Here is a 17,428-nt window from a genome sequence, read left to right on the forward strand (position 1 = left end):
AAACACCATAATGCCCATTACACATTATGCCACACTGTAATGCCCATTACACATTATGCCGGACACCGTAACACTCATTATACATTATGCCAGACACCGTAATGCCCATTACACATTATGCCACACACCATAATGCCTATTACATATTATACCACACACCATAATTCCTGTTACATATTATGCCAGACACAGTTATGCTACGGACACCCTTTTTCAAAAATGCCCCTTGTAAATTATGCCCCAATGGTGGGCTGGTGGTACTGCGTACCACCCCCACATTTCTTAATGATACTTCGTACCACTCCGTACCACCCTACTTTCAGCACTGATGATGGCAGACCACACCAGGACCACCACCAAGCAATGGCCTCCAAATCCTGGGTTACATCGCAAACCGCAAATCCAGATTCTGAGTCAGAGACATCTGTGGCTGCTATCCCGTATGGCAGTGGCTTCCTGCTTACTAGTTTCTGCTAATGCAAGAATCTGACCTTGTATACTAAACATCCATGAGGCTGCATGTGGAAGCCTGTACCGCCCACTGCCTTAATGCCCACTGCCGCAGATCATTATCATTAATATAGGGACTTACCCCATGCTGAGTGCAAAAGTTCCGACTGAAACAGATCTCCGCCCTCACGCTACAATCGTGCATGGACATCGGCTTACACGCCACTGACACTCCAGACGAAAGAGCTCTGTGCGATCACATGGTTACCGTCCACAAACGCCCATTTCACGGAAAGTGTGGTCTGTCGTGGGACGCATCAATCCATACATACTAGTGATATCCGTCTGTGTGTGAATATCTAATCTGGTGTATGTGCAGAAACCAATTTCTTTTTTTGGTGCATACACAGTGTGCTGGAATCTGAAACCAGGGAAGGACCCGTTTTAGATTCCCGGGTGGGCGATCTGAAAGTGGTATAACAGTAACGAGATACTAATTTACGTCATTTTGTAAACATTTTAGTAGTGATAAACAAAAAGAGTATAAATAAATGTTATAATTTGAATAGTTTAGGAAGAAACATTTGACAGTTACATCTCAGTATATCTGAGGCTGCTGAAACAGCCTAACATTATTATTTAGCACCATATTTTTACACTCATATTAAATAAGCCCCAGTTAAATGGAGCATTTCCAAACAATTTCCTCTTCTAAATAAGCAGGGACATTCATTTACCATTGTGTTATATGCTTCCTCTATCTGACTGTGTGGAGAAAGACAAGGGATTGTAAAAACAACCAATAATACATTTGATACAATGGCTCAGACATATGACTGATGATTTCATGAGGTCCTGACAATGAGGATTAATAACACTGTCCATCAAAACCACTTATTTGACAGCCAAAACTCAGAGGTGCAAACACAAAATGACTGATTCTTCCAGCTTTTGTCAGCCGCAAGATACAGATGACGCCTTGCAATGGAGCGCTATGTTAAATCAAGCTCATTATAGCCAGAAGTCATCCAACCAGCCACTTGTAAAGTAAATGTGCTCAGGGAATGAGGCTGCGAGGTGCTAATATTCTACAACAATGCGGAACAATACACAGTGCTGTAGTATATCACTCAAAGCTATAAAACATTAGCAGGTGTCATTTAATAAAATGGTGCAAGATGCACAAATGTCCCATACTGCTTTTAGTTTGTGTGTTTGGTTGCTATGGGTTACAGCTAATTCTATATATCTCTTAAAAAGAATTACACCTTCAGATAAATGTAGTATTGGCTTCTGTAGACCATTTTACAACTTTCATAAATACCTTGCTTTTTCTATATTACATGTATATCACCGGTAGAGTTGCTTATATATATATATATTTCCCTGGTACAGTATATAGCACAAAGCTGCCCGGATTGTCCTTAGGATTCTCCAGGCAGAGCTCTACTTTCCAGAGATGGTGGCTCCGCACAAAGTCAAGGGTTTAGGGGGTAGAACGGGCACAGTGCACTGTTACAGCGCTGTCTATATCTATGCAGAGAGAGTAACAGAGCAGAGCGTATCCCAAAGCAATGGAAATAAAAACTGTGCCTTGTGATATAAGCACTAGCATAGAAGGAAGCTACAATGACAAGCAACGCATTGGGCAATATGCACATGTATAATCCAAGAACTCATTTGAAGATGAAAATTGCTTTAACAGAACATAATATGAAGCAGAAGCAGAGGCACTACTATTGTGGGCATTATGTGTATAAGCAAAGCTACTTCTGTGGGCATTATGAGTATAAGCGGGGCTACTACTGTGGGCATTATATGTAAGTGGCACTCCTACTGTGAACATGTGTAGGAAGGGCACTACTGTGGGCATTGTGTATAAGGGGCACTACTGTGTGGTGCAATGTAAATAAGGGGCACTACTGTGTGATGTAATGTGAATTAGGGGCACTAGTGTGTGTGTGATAATGTGAATAAGGGGCAGTGCTGCAAGTATGGTGGTACGGGGCAGTACTGCATAACGGTAAGAAATAGCCAGCCGGCACTGGTTCATTAGCCAATCAGAGCTTATGGACCTGCAGCCGTGGCTCCTGATTGGCTGCCGGTCCACGAGCTCTGATTGGCTAATGAACCGGCACCTAATTTGAGAAGATACACACCACCGCCGGAGACCACCAAAATCTGACTGAGCAGCACTGAGGTACGGGACCACACTGCACTCTCCTCTCCTTCCATTACACAGCAGCAGCAAGTGAGCAGCGGCAGGGAGATGGGGAGCAGTATATTGACTGATATCTGACACTGTGGGACATATGTATAACTGGCATTGTGAGGCATATCTGGCACTGTGGGGCATATGTATATCTGGCACTGTGGGGAATATGTATAACTGACATGGTAGGGCATATCTGGCACTGTGGGGCATATGTATAACTGGCACTGTGGGGCATATGTGTATCTGGCACTGTGGGGCATATGTGTATCTGGCACTGTGGGGAATATGTATAACTGACATGGTAGGGCATATCTGACACTGTGGGGCATATGTATAACTGGCACTGTGGGGCATATGTGTATCTGGCACTGTGGGGCATATGTGTATCTGGCACTGTGGGTCATTTCTGTATCTGGCACTGTGGGGTCACCTCTGGCACTGTAGGAGCGTATCTGGCACTGTGGGGGCATATCTGGCACTGTAGTAGCATATCTGGCACTGTTGGGGCATATGTGTATCTGGCACTGTGGGGCATATGTGTATCTGGCACTACTGGGGTCATATGTGTATCTGGCCCACCATATGTGTATCATGTCCCCATATTCATTGGCCATGCCCCATGTGGCATGTGGCCACACCCAGTACCACTAAGAACTTTTTTCTACTTGCACCACTGATAAGGGGCACTACTGTGTGGTGTAATATGTATCAGGGGCACTATGTGGAGTGTAATGTGAATACGATTGTGCTACTGTGTGAGGTACTTTATATTGGGAGTAGTATTGTCTCACCACGCTCCTTCCTTGTGATACCACACCCCTTTTATCTGCCCGTACCTTTGATGCGTGCTATCCTTTTATTTAGCATGGGACAAATGTATAGTTTGCAGCGGGGCACTGAACATCCTAGTACAGGACCAACATTGCAAACTCGGATCCTATATTAAGACCATCAGTAAAGATGTTCCAAACAAAAGGCCAGCTGAGTAAGCTGACCAACAGAAGTGGGGGCTGTGAGGCCACAAAGTCTGCATGATGACACGCAGACCCCTGGCTCTCCGTTCCCAGAAAAAGGGGGCGACACGCCCCTGTCTCTGGGAATGCTGACTAGGAATGACCCCCCCCCCCCCTCAAATGCATCTGCAGGTGTAGACCACAAAACATCAGAGATGTGCATTAATCGATGGCTATGATGCCACCAGGATGCACAGAATTTCAGAAAAGTACACATTTCCAGTGACGGAGTGTTTTGTTCTTGCACCATATGGTCCAAAAATGCTAAGTAAGCAATCAAAGCCCTAACACCTGTGAAAATAGATGGAAACTCCTATTTACAGTCCCCTGGACAGCTATCCTCCAATAGCTCTCAGCATTTCAGGATACCATTAGCCACAGCTGGCCACAGGACAAACATGATTTATTATTACTAAAATAAGCTATTTTTATTATTATTTTTAATTCTTTATTTTTTTTGACAAATTTTCATTTTTCATTTTACTTAGACCTGGATCTGGAAGCCGAGTTCAGGCATCCAGCTTTATAGTCCATGAGAGAGCTGATAGACTACCTAAAGCACACACTCACTCGCACCTAAGTGACCTGGCACGCAATAAGACCACTCGGTAACACTACATCACTCAGCTGCAACGGCAACTTTGTCTTGATAAATAGATTTCTATCTTTGACAATATAAAAAATGAGCGCTAATATGTATGTGGCACCTGTGGAAAAAAAGGTTTAATTAAGTTTGTAAAAACAACAAGATGTTTACAGCCCTTTTTGGGGCATTTGTTAGTGGAATACCGGGTGGTCCTGAATCTAACTGTCCCTACCTACAGTACCAGTTACCGCGGTATTCCTCAGCCTTGTTGTAGAATCGGTTGCCCGTGTCCTCCAGTGTTGTTGTGCTAAACCACCGCTGCGTCCAACGGGGAAGCTAACAGCCGGGGGTTAACGTTACTCGGCAGCGTCAGCGTCTGGAAGTCCTCGGTATACTACTTGTCCACCAACGCGTTTCGTGCATCAATTGCACTTTTTCAATGTTGATTTTGGTTCTCATTTGTTCAGTATTTATACCTAAAACTTTATTGTCCCACTAGGGCAAAAAACAGAACTCCCGATCCGGAAGTGAGTTAAAAAAATGAAAACAGCGGGAACCATGTGTAGTTTTAAAAGCGGTTCTTTTGATTAAAAAATAACAGGTGCCACTATATATTATTTTGTATAGTGCTAAAAGATAATTAAGTGTATAAATGAAGTGTAAATAAAATACATTTATAAAAAGACATTTAATTCAATATCTATATTATGTGCTAAGGATGAAGTGTTTTCAATTTGAAGTTCTATTTGCTTTCATTTTTCTTTAATTCTGATACTAGATCTCCTCAATCCCGATGGATCTTTATTGTGACTTTCCAGGAAATAATTAGATAAACTATGTGTAGTCAATTCTGTTGTTTGCCAATTACCGCTCACCAGAACAGGACAGTACAGGAGTCATCAGTCATTGTAGTGAAGAATCCTAATTCACAGAACTCACCATGGAAGGGCCAAGAAGAAAGGGTAACAGCACTAAGGCAGATATTAACCAACTTTGACTTTTACGTTTTTATTAGGTAGGACCTGGGAAGTCCAAATTGGTACAGGGGTCAAACTGACTTTGGATTCAGATGGCCTACATAAATGATCAGATGGGGCTATTGTCGAAAGCAATTGTAAAGCCAACCTATTTAATATGTGAAACATTCTGCTAAGATGTTGAATATAATTATCTGTTCGTTTTGGTCTCCGACTTATGGACAATTAGGTCTAAAACATGGAGGTATTAAAGAGGTAGTCACAGTAGGATGAACATGTGTGTACATTTTGCACTGTTCTATACCAACTAGAGATGAGCGCCGGAAATTTTTCGGGTTTTGTGTTTTGGTTTTGGGTTCGGTTCCGCGGCCGTGTTTTGGGTTCGACCGCGTTTTGGCAAAACCTCACCGAATTTTTTTTGTCGGATTCGGGTGTGTTTTGGATTCGGGTGTTTTTTTCAAAAAACCCTAAAAAACAGCTTAAATCATAGAATTTGGGGGTCATTTTGATCCCAAAGTATTATTAACCTCAAAAACCATAATTTCCACTCATTTTCAGTCTATTCTGAATACCTCACACCTCACAATATTATTTTTAGTCCTAAAATTTGCACCGAGGTCGCTGTGTGAGTAAGATAAGTGACCCTAGTGGCCGACACAAACACCGGGCCCATCTAGGAGTGGCACTGCAGTGTCACGCAGGATGTCCCTTCCAAAAAACCCTCCCCAAACAGCACATGACGCAAAGAAAAAAAGAGGCGCAATGAGGTAGCTGTGTGAGTAAGATAAGCGACCCTAGTGGCCGACACAAACACCGGGCCCATCTAGGAGTGGCACTGCAGTGTCACGCAGGATGTCCCTTCCAAAAAACCCTCCCCAAACAGCACATGACGCAAAGAAAAAAAGAGGCGCAATGAGGTAGCTGACTGTGTGAGTAAGATAAGCGACCCTAGTGGCCGACACAAACACCGGGCCCATCTAGGAGTGGCACTGCAGTGTCACGCAGGATGTCCCTTCCCAAAAACCCTCCCCAAACAGCACATGACGCAAAGAAAAAAAGAGGCGCAATGAGGTAGCTGTGTGAGTAAGATAAGCGACCCTAGTGGCCGACACAAACACCGGGCCCATCTAGGAGTGGCACTGCAGTGTCACGCAGGATGTCCCTTCCAAAAAACCCTCCCCAAACAGCACATGACGCAAAGAAAAAAAGAGGCGCAATGAGGTAGCTGACTGTGTGAGTAAGATAAGCGACCCTAGTGGCCGACACAAACACCGGGCCCATCTAGGAGTGGCACTGCAGTGTCACGCAGGATGTCCCTTCCAAAAAACCCTCCCCAAACAGCACATGACGCAAAGAAAAAAAGAGGCGCAATGAGGTAGCTGACTGTGTGAGTAAGATAAGCGACCCTAGTGGCCGACACAAACACCGGGCCCATCTAGGAGTGGCACTGCAGTGTCACGCAGGATGGCCCTTCCAAAAAACCCTCCCCAAACAGCACATGACGCAAAGAAAAATAAAAGAAAAAAGAGGTGCAAGATGGAATTGTCCTTGGGCCCTCCCACCCACCCTTATGTTGTATAAACAAAACAGGACATGCACACTTTAACCAACCCATCATTTCAGTGACAGGGTCTGCCACACGACTGTGACTGATATGACGGGTTGGTTTGGACCCCCCCCAAAAAAGAAGCAATTAATCTCTCCTTGCACAAACTGGCTCTACAGAGGCAAGATGTCCACCTCATCATCATCCTCCGATATATCACCGTGTACATCCCCCTCCTCACAGATTATCAATTCGTCCCCACTGGAATCCACCATCTCAGCTCCCTGTGTACTTTGTGGAGGCAATTGCTGCTGGTCAATGTCTCCGCGGAGGAATTGATTATAATTCATTTTAATGAACATCATCTTCTCCACATTTTCTGGATGTAACCTCGTACGCCGATTGCTGACAAGGTGAGCGGCGGCACTAAACACTCTTTCGGAGTACACACTTGTGGGAGGGCAACTTAGGTAGAATAAAGCCAGTTTGTGCAAGGGCCTCCAAATTGCCTCTTTTTCCTGCCAGTATAAGTACGGACTGTGTGACGTGCCTACTTGGATGCGGTCACTCATATAATCCTCCACCATTCTTTCAATGTTGAGAGAATCATATGCAGTGACAGTAGACGACATGTCCGTAATCGTTGTCAGGTCCTTCAGTCCGGACCAGATGTCAGCATCAGCAGTCGCTCCAGACTGCCCTGCATCACCGCCAGCGGGTGGGCTCGGAATTCTGAGTCTTTTCCTCGCACCCCCAGTTGCGGGAGAATGTGAAGGAGGAGATGTTGACAGGTCGCGTTCCGCTTGACTTGACAATTTTCTCACCAGCAGGTCTTTCAACCCCAGCAGACTTGTGTCTGCCGGAAAGAGAGATCCAAGGTAGGCTTTAAATCTAGGATCGAGCATGGTGGCCAAAATGTAGTGCTCTGATTTCAACAGATTGACCACCCGTGAATCCTTGTTAAGCGAATTAAGGGCTCCATCCACAAGTCCCACATGCCTAGCGGAATCGCTCCGTGTTAGCTCCTCCTTCAATGTCTCCAGCTTCTTCTGCAAAAGCCTGATGAGGGGAATGACCTGACTCAGGCTGGCAGTGTCTGAACTGACTTCACGTGTGGCAAGTTCAAAGGGCATCAGAACCTTGCACAACGTTGAAATCATTCTCCACTGCGCTTGAGACAGGTGCATTCCACCTCCTATATCGTGCTCAATTGTATAGGCTTGAATGGCCTTTTGCTGCTCCTCCAACCTCTGAAGCATATAGAGGGTTGAATTCCACCTCGTTACCACTTCTTGCTTCAGATGATGGCAGGGCAGGTTCAGTAGTTTTTGGTGGTGCTCCAGTCTTCTGTACGTGGTGCCTGTACGCCGAAAGTGTCCCGCAATTCTTCTGGCCACCGACAGCATCTCTTGCACGCCCCTGTCGTTTTTTTAAAAATTCTGCACCACCAAATTCAAGGTATGTGCAAAACATGGGACGTGCTGGAATTTGCCCATATTTAATGCACACACAATATTGCTGGCGTTGTCCGATGCCACAAATCCACAGGAGAGTCCAATTGGGGTAAGCCATTCCGCGATGATCTTCCTCAGTTGCCGTAAGAGGTTTTCAGCTGTGTGCGTATTCTGGAAACCGGTGATACAAAGCGTAGCCTGCCTAGGAAAGAGTTGGCGTTTGCGAGATGCTGCTACTGGTGCCGCCGCTGCTGTTCTTGCGGCGGGAGTCCATACATCTACCCAGTGGGCTGTCACAGTCATATAGTCCTGACCCTGCCCTGCTCCACTTGTCCACATGTCCGTGGTTAAGTGGACATTGGGTACAGCTGCATTTTTTAGGACACTGGTGACTCTTTTTCTGAGGTCTGTGTACATTTTCGGTATCGCCTGCCTAGAGAAATGGAACCTAGATGGTATTTGGTACCGGGGACACAGTACCTCCAACAAGTCTCTAGTTGGCTCTGCAGTAATGATGGATACCGGAACCACGTTTCTCACCACCCAGGATGCCAAGGCCTCAGTTATCCGCTTTGCAGTAGGATGACTGCTGTGATATTTCATCTTCCTCGCAAAGGACTGTTGGACAGTCAATTGCTTGGTGGAAGTAGTAAAAGTGGTCTTACGACTTCCCCTCTGGGATGACCATCGACTCCCAGCAGCAACAACAGCAGCGCCAGCAGCAGTAGGCGTTACACGCAAGGATGCATCGGAGGAATCCCAGGCAGGAGAGGAATCATCAGAATTGCCAGTGACATGGCCTGCAGGACTATTGGCATTCCTGGGGAAGGAGGAAATTGACACTGAGGGAGTTGGTGGGGTGGTTTGCGTGAGCTTGGTTACAAGAGGAAGGGATTTACTGGTCAGTGGACTGCTTCCGCTGTCGGCCAAAGTTTTTGAACTTGTCACTGACTTATTATGAATGCGCTGCAGGTGACGTATAAGGGAGGATGTTCCGAGGTGGTTAACGTCCTTACCCCTACTTATTACAGCTTGACAAAGGGAACACACGGCTTGACAAATGTTGTCCGCATTTCTGGTGAAATACTTCCACACAGAAGAGCTGATTTTTTTGGTATTTTCACCAGGCATGTCAACGGCCATATTCCTCCCACGGACAACAGGTGTCTCCCCGGGTGCCTGACTTAAACAAACCACCTCACCATCAGAATCCTCCTGGTCAATTTCCTCCCCAGCGCCAGCAACACCCATATCCTCCTCATCCTGGTGTACTTCAACACTGACATTTTCAATCTGACTATCAGGAACTGGACTGCGGGTGCTCCTTCCAGCACTTGCAGGGGGCGTGCAAATGGTGGAAGGCGCATGCTCTTCACGTCCAGTGTTGGGAAGGTCAGGCATCGCAACCGACACAATTGGACTCTCCTTGTGGATTTGGGATTTCAAAGAACGCACAGTTCTTTGCGGTGCTTTTGCCAGCTTGAGTCTTTTCAGTTTTCTAGCGAGAGGCTGAGTGCTTCCATCCTCATGTGAAGCTGAACCACTAGCCATGAACATAGGCCAGGGCCTCAGCCGTTCCTTGCCACTCCGTGTGGTAAATGGCATATTGGCAAGTTTACGCTTCTCCTCCGACAATTTTATTTTAGGTTTTGGAGTCCTTTTTTTACTGATATTTGGTGTTTTGGATTTGACATGCTCTGTACTATGACATTGGGCATCGGCCTTGGCAGACGACGTTGCTGGCATTTCATCGTCTCGGCCATGACTAGTGGCAGCAGCTTCAGCACGAGGTGGAAGTGGATCTTGATCTTTCCCTAATTTTGGAACCTCAACATTTTTGTTCTCCATATTTTAATAGGCACAACTAAAAGGCACCTCAGGTAAACAATGGAGATGGATGGATACTAGTATACAATTATGGATGGACTGCCGAGTGCCGACACAGAGGTAGCTACAGCCGTGGACTACCGTACTGTACTGTGTCTGCTGCTAATATAGACTGGTTGATAATGAGATGTAGTATGTATGTATAAAGAAGAAAGAAAAAAAAACCACGGGTAGGTGGTATACAATTATGGACGGACTGCCGAGTGCCGACACAGAGGTAGCTACAGCCGTGGACTACTGTACTGTGTCTGCTGCTAATATAGACTGGTTGATAAAGAGATGTAGTATGTATGTATAAAGAAGAAAGAAAAAAAAAACCACGGGTAGGTGGTATACAATTATGGATGGACTGCCGAGTGCCGACACAGAGGTAGCTACAGCCGTGGACTACCGTACTGTACTGTGTCTGCTGCTAATATAGACTGGATGATAATGAGATGTAGTATGTATAAAGAAGAAAAAAAAACCACGGGTAGGTGGTATACAATTATGGATGGACTGCCGAGTGCCGACACAGAGGTAGCTACAGCCGTGGACTACCGTACTGTACTGTGTCTGCTGCTAATATAGACTGGTTGATAATGAGATGTAGTATGTATGTATAAAGAAGAAAGAAAAAAAACCACGGGTAGGTGGTATACAATTATGGACGGACTGCCGAGTGCCGACACAGAGGTAGCTACAGCCGTGGACTACCGTACTGTACTGTGTCTGCTGCTAATATAGACTGGATGATAATGAGATGTAGTATGTATAAAGAAGAAAGAAAAAAAAACCACGGGTAGGTGGTATACAATTATGGATGGACTGCCGAGTGCCGACACAGAGGTAGCTACAGCCGTGGACTACCGTACTGTACTGTGTCTGCTGCTAATATAGACTGGATGATAATGAGATGTAGTATGTATAAAGAAGAAAAAAAAACCCACGGGTAGGTGGTATACAAATATGGATGGACTGCCGAGTGCCGACACAGAGGTAGCTACAGCCGTGGACTACCGTACTGTACTGTGTCTGCTGCTAATATAGACTGGATGATAATGAGATGTAGTATGTATAAAGAAGAAAGAAAAAAAAACCACGGGTAGGTGGTATACAATTATGGACGGACTGCCGAGTGCCGACACAGAGGTAGCTACAGCCGTGGACTACCGTACTGTACTGTGTCTGCTGGTAATATAGACTGGTTGATAATGAGATGTAGTATGTATAAAGAAGAAAGAAAAAAAAACCACGGGTAGGTGGTATACAATTATGGATGGACTGCCGAGTGCCGACACAGATGTAGCTACAGCCATGGACTACCGTACTGTACTGTGTCTGCTGCTAATATAGACTGGATGATAATGAGATGTAGTATGTATAAAGAAGAAGAAAAAAACACGGGTAGGTGGTATACAATTATGGATGGACTGCCGAGTGCCGACACAGAGGTAGCTACAGCCGTGGACTACCGTACTGTACTGTGTCTGCTGCTAATATAGACTGGATGATAATGAGATGTAGTATGTATAAAGAAGAAAGAAAGAAAAAACCACGGGTAGGTGGTATACAATTATGGATGGACTGCCGAGTGCCGACACAGAGGTAGCTACAGCCGTGAACTACCGTACTGTGTCTGCTGCGACTGGATGATAAATAATGATATAAAAAATATATATATATCACTACTGCAGCCGGACAGGTATATATTATATAATGACGGACCTGCTGGACACTGTCTGTCAGCAGAATGAGTTTTTTATAGAATAAAAAAACACCACACAAGTCACACGACGAGTGTTTAACTTTTTCAGGCAATCACAATATAGTATACTATACTGGTGGTCAGTGTGGTCAGGTCACTGGTCAGTCACACTGGCAGTGGCACTCCTGCAGCAAAAGTGTGCACTGTTTAATTTTAATAATATGTACTCCTGGCTCCTGCTATAACCTATAACTGCTCGCCAGTCTCCCCCACAATTAAGCTGTGTGAGCACAGTCAGATATTATACATAGATGATGCAGCACACTGGGCTGAGCACAGATATGGTATGTGACTGAGTCACTGTGTATCGTTTTTTTCAGGCAGAGAACGGATTATATTAAATAAAACTGCACTGGTGGTCACTGGTCAGTGGTCAGTCACTAGTAAACTCTGCACTCTCTAGTACTCCTAAACTCCAGTAAATCAAGTGTCTCTGTCTCAATCTCACTCTCTCTCTTCTAATCTAAATGGAGAGGACGCCAGCCACGTCCTCTCCCTATCAATCTCAATGCACGTGTGAAAATGGCGGCGACGCGCGGCTCCTTATATAGAATCCGAGTCTCGCGATAGAATCCGAGCCTCGCGAGAATCCGACAGCGTCATGATGACGTTCGGGCGCGCTCGGGTTAACCGAGCAAGGCGGGAAGATCCGAGTCGCTCGGATCCGTGTAAAAAAAGCTGAAGTTCGGGCGGGTTCGGATTCCGAGGAACCGAACCCGCTCATCTCTAATACCAACCCTAATATTTTTGGGATAAAGTGACAATAGGTTATTGCTTTGGGCCTGACTGACTCCTAGCAGCCAATGAAGTGCAAGGGCCTGACTAAAAAAAACACAATGGGCCAGATGTAATGACACCCAAGGTCGGCGGCCGTGCAGAACGCTGGACGAACTTGGGATTGCCTTGTAAGTGATTGTCCCTTTAAAAAAATGTCCGAGTTCAGCCGGCATCCCGCACGGCCACCGACCTTGGGCGTCATTACATCCGACCCCCTATGTCTAGTCACAAATAGAAACTAACACATTTTAGACACATATAGGGGTATCCAATTAGCCGCGGCCAATTGGTATGCCGGGGGCTATCCAATTAGCCCTGATGAGGCGCGCTCCCCCCTACGATGCTGCCACTTATCATGGATTATGCTTTGCATGCCTCAGGCACACAAAGCATAATCCGCAATAAGTGCCCCTAGACCGGCAATAAAATGCATAGGTCCGCAGCTTTTCGCAAGATCTATGTATTTTCTCGCAAAAAACTAGTGTTTTTGCCAGGACCTAATTGGATTGGGGGATAAAAAAAAAACATTAAAAAAACACCCATTTTTCGAGGCAGGTAATTGGATACCCCCCAATCGGATACGACGTGACGTCAGGGCTTAACAGTAGGAAATTGAAACCAACATTTCACTTCATGACAGCCATTAAGGTGTTAAATGTTTTTATACCCGACCCCCTTCCCCTCCTCTCCCTCTCTACCACAGGTTTTGCAATTACTTCTAAACTCTAAATCATTCCTTTCGTACTCTTATGAAATGGCAGCAGGTACAAAATTCACATCACACCGCCGGAATCTTCAGTACAATGCCACATTTGATAATAGCACTTCCAAAATGTACCCCCTAAGCCTCTTCCTTTCAGGCTGCCGAACACACGAACAGCATAAAATGGAAATCAATTTTCCCAAATTACAATAGTAGATACAAAGCGCAGGAAACTAATACATTTTCAGTCCTTTTGCATTTCAAAATGATGTTACTGACCCAGTCTTGTTCTTTGTCAGAAATATTTACAATAACACCGGGCCATTTTCATAGAACGACAAGTTGATCCTTTTGTGTGACTGTGGAAATAACACTGTGGGTGTAAATGACACTGCGCAGGTTGAGACTGCAGAAGACATGGGCTTAAGATGCAAAATGCTCTATTCAAATTTTAGACAAAAAAAAATAATTCTTATGCAGGTCTTACATATTGCCTCGATTGTATCTCCATTCCAAAACAAAAAATTCCGACAATGAGAAAACCAGAATGTGTTTGCTTTGTTCTCTAGTCATGAATTTGGAAGCGTTGCTGTCATGCTGTATTAGACATCTGAAACCTTCTTCTGCTGTCGGACGGTAATTTGTTTTGTCTGCGGTGCAGACACTGAGCACTTTGAGAATCTGATCCTATCTGTGTTATTCCGCTCATATTATATTATTGGAGAAATGTATTAGATTTGATCTGGCATCCAGCAAATACATAGAATAAACACAACGAGGCAGTGAAAAATAGACACCAAACCACGGATGCATTTGTCATCTACATCTTCAACATTCTCACGCTTAACCAATTACTGGGGTGAACACTTTTGTTGCCTAAGGCATAACTAAAATAATGCTCTCCTGATCCTGTATAAAGCACCATATTCCTTCCTTTATGTTTGCTATCCAGAGGTGCTGAGAGGCAGAGGTATTAATGACTCAATGGGGGGGTCTGATGGGGACGCAAGTCAGTCATGCAGGTAAAGGAATGACCCCCCCCAACCCAGCCACCCTCCCGCCTTCGGCGCGTGCCAACACTTTCCAGCAGCGTACACAGGCCCTCATTCCGAGTTGTTCGCTCGTTAGTGGTTTTCGCAACGGAGCGACATGCGCAATGTTCGCAGTGCGTCTGCGCCAAGTAAATTTGCCAAAAAGTTAGGTATTTTACTCACGGCTTAACGAAGAAATTTCTTCGTTCAGGTGATCGGAGTGTGATTGACAGGAAGTGGGTGTTTCTGGGCGGAAACTGGCCATTTTATGGGTGTGTGCGGAAAAACGCTGGCGTTTCTGGAAAAAATGCGGGAGTGGCTGGAGAAACGGGGGAGTGTCTGGGCGAACGCGGGGTGTGTTTGTGACGTCAAACCAGGAACGAAACTGACTGAACTGATCGCAGTGGCAGAGTAAGTCCCGAGCTACTCAGAAACTGCAAAGAAATTTCTATTCGCTATTATGCGAATCTTTCGTTCGCAATTCTGCAAAGCTAAGATTCACTCCCAGTAGGCGGCGGCTTAGCATGTGCAAAGCTGCTAAAAGCAGCTAGCGAGCTAACAACTCGGAATGAGGGCCACAATCTTAATAGGCCTAAATCAGATGTGGACGGAGCTGGTGTCTTACATAGAAGCAGCGGCGATAGTTCTAATATGGTAATGCAGCAGTTGGCGTCATGCCTCATGCTTGCATTAGTGATCTGAGCTGTGTCCTAGGATGCAGCACCGGATCACCTGCGACACCATTGGCCGGCTGCGTGACCCATGGGGAAGCACAAGCCGGCCGATGCAGCTACAACAAAGAGGCCAGGAAATCTCCACCTTCTGACGAATGCGCAAAGTACCGAACACCGGTGCTCTGAGGAATACACCACACTGAATCAGGCCCCATGTTTGGCCATGTGTTCTTCTCTAGTACCTGGGCCCACAAAACAGCTCAGTGACCTGTTAACGGGTTCGGTATGAAATACCGCTCGTTGTGATGCCGGCGGTCACATGACCGAAACCGGTAACCCGACAATGAAGATCCTAACATCGAAGGGGATAAGTATTTTACCCCCCCCCCCCCCTTTCCCTAACCCTATCTCTCTGGAAGGTGGTGGCTAGCGGCTAGGGCTAACCCTTGGAGGGTGGTGGCTAGGGCTGACCCCCCCCCCTTATCCCCAGTGCCTATCCCTCTCCCCCCCCCCCCCCCCCCACAGACTCCAACCCTAACAGTTACCTCAATACTTACCTTCGCAGTGTCAGCTGTCGGAGTCCCGGCACCAGTCACATGACCGCCGCCATCCCGACCACTGGGATGCTGAAAGCATCCCCCGTTAACATGGCTAGGTCTTCGATGGGCTGACAAGTGTATGACAGGAGTGCTGAGAGGTCCCAGGACTCTGATTGATGAATAGCCAAGAGTAATCCATCAGACAGCTGGGAGCAGCCTCTTCAATATGGCAGTTTCCCGGAAATCTAGAGGCTTGGCAGAGCTACAGGTGGATACATTAATTTCTTGGATCTGCATTGTGCTGCAGTCAGAGATTTGGGGTCCCCATTTGGTCAACAGAAGAGATTAGCAAGAGACTGTCTTTGTAAAAACACCAGAGATTTTGGAGGTTTCCATGTAGTGAACAGAGATTTGGGGATACTGCATTATGAAGATACCAGAAATTAGGTGAGGGCAGCCCTATATTGTATAACCAGCAAAGAGCATGGGTCAACATGGCAAAGCCACCAGACAGTTTGAAACTTGCATTATATTGTTACCAGTGATTTGGAAATGTCCATTGTCAAGTGGCATCCAGGTCATGAACAGTATTGTACAGAGGTTGTTAGAATAGGCACTATGCTGTATGCAGTTTCCTAGAGTGCTAACTGTACTTTATATTTGTAACTAGAATAAAGAAATGTATAAAGGCCACTAGAACTGTCTCTGTATTGCATAGAGGCCACTAGAACCGTCTCTGTATTGCATAGAGGCCACTAGAACCGGCTCTGTATTGCATAGAGGGCAAAAGAACAGGCTATGTATTGCATAGTGGTCACTATAATCTGCTATTGTATGGTGGAAACTAGAAGGTCTAGAACTCTGAACATAGGAAATAGACTCTGCTCCTAGCAACACAGTCTGAATCAGACTGCACAAAAATCAATAAGATCTACAAAATTGGATAATGAGGTGTCAGGGATTCCAGTACTTCTATGGGGATAACCACGTCTCTGTGTGCTAAATATACCCCAGTAGTGCGTTTCCCATGCCCCGTCCAGTAGGGATGGTCATTAGCATGGTGGTTACCATTGATGCTCACCATCGCTGGTGATATACCAAGATCAATGGTTGCCATCTATGCAGTGGATGACCATTGATGGTTTTACCAACTGATGGTCATCCCTGCTCTTTTTCTGTGGGCAAGGCTTCATGGGTGTTGGGGGCGGAACTATGCTCTCTGTCCTGGCGCTTGAAAAAAAAAATTGTTTATGCTGTGCCATCGATGGAGGAAAACCATCTGGTTCTCCCCCATCGATGGCAAAAGTATTCGTCATTGGCCATAAATCATCAATGGTCAATGGCCATCTCTACCATCTGGTGATGCTACTGCTATCACTGCCACAAACACAGTGGCTTCCAGTGTTCTCTCTCATCTAGTTATGGTTCTGCATTGCAGGTAGATACTAAGGGGGACATTTACTAAGCAGTGATAAGAGTGGAGAAGTGAGCCAGTGGAGAATTTGCCACATCAACCAATCAGCAGCTCTGTATCATTTTATAGTATGCAAATTATAGATGTTACTTCAGTGCTGATTGGTTGCCACAGGCACTTCTACACTGGCTCACTTCTCCGCTCTTATCACTGCTTAGTAAATGTCCCCCTAAATCCAGAAGCACGTCCCTAATGTGCAGCTTCCACCCCTACGTGTTTAAGGATCAGGGGTCTTTCTACAGAGGAGGGGGCCCGTGTGCACCTCCGGGTGGACCCCTTCCTCTGAACAGCGCTGTAGACTTCAGCATTGTGCCGGAGTCTACTGTGCATGCGCAGGCCTCCGGAAACATGGCGC

Source organism: Pseudophryne corroboree, chromosome 9, assembly GCF_028390025.1.
Source record: "Pseudophryne corroboree isolate aPseCor3 chromosome 9, aPseCor3.hap2, whole genome shotgun sequence".
In the NCBI taxonomy this organism is placed as follows: Eukaryota; Metazoa; Chordata; class Amphibia; order Anura; family Myobatrachidae; genus Pseudophryne; species Pseudophryne corroboree.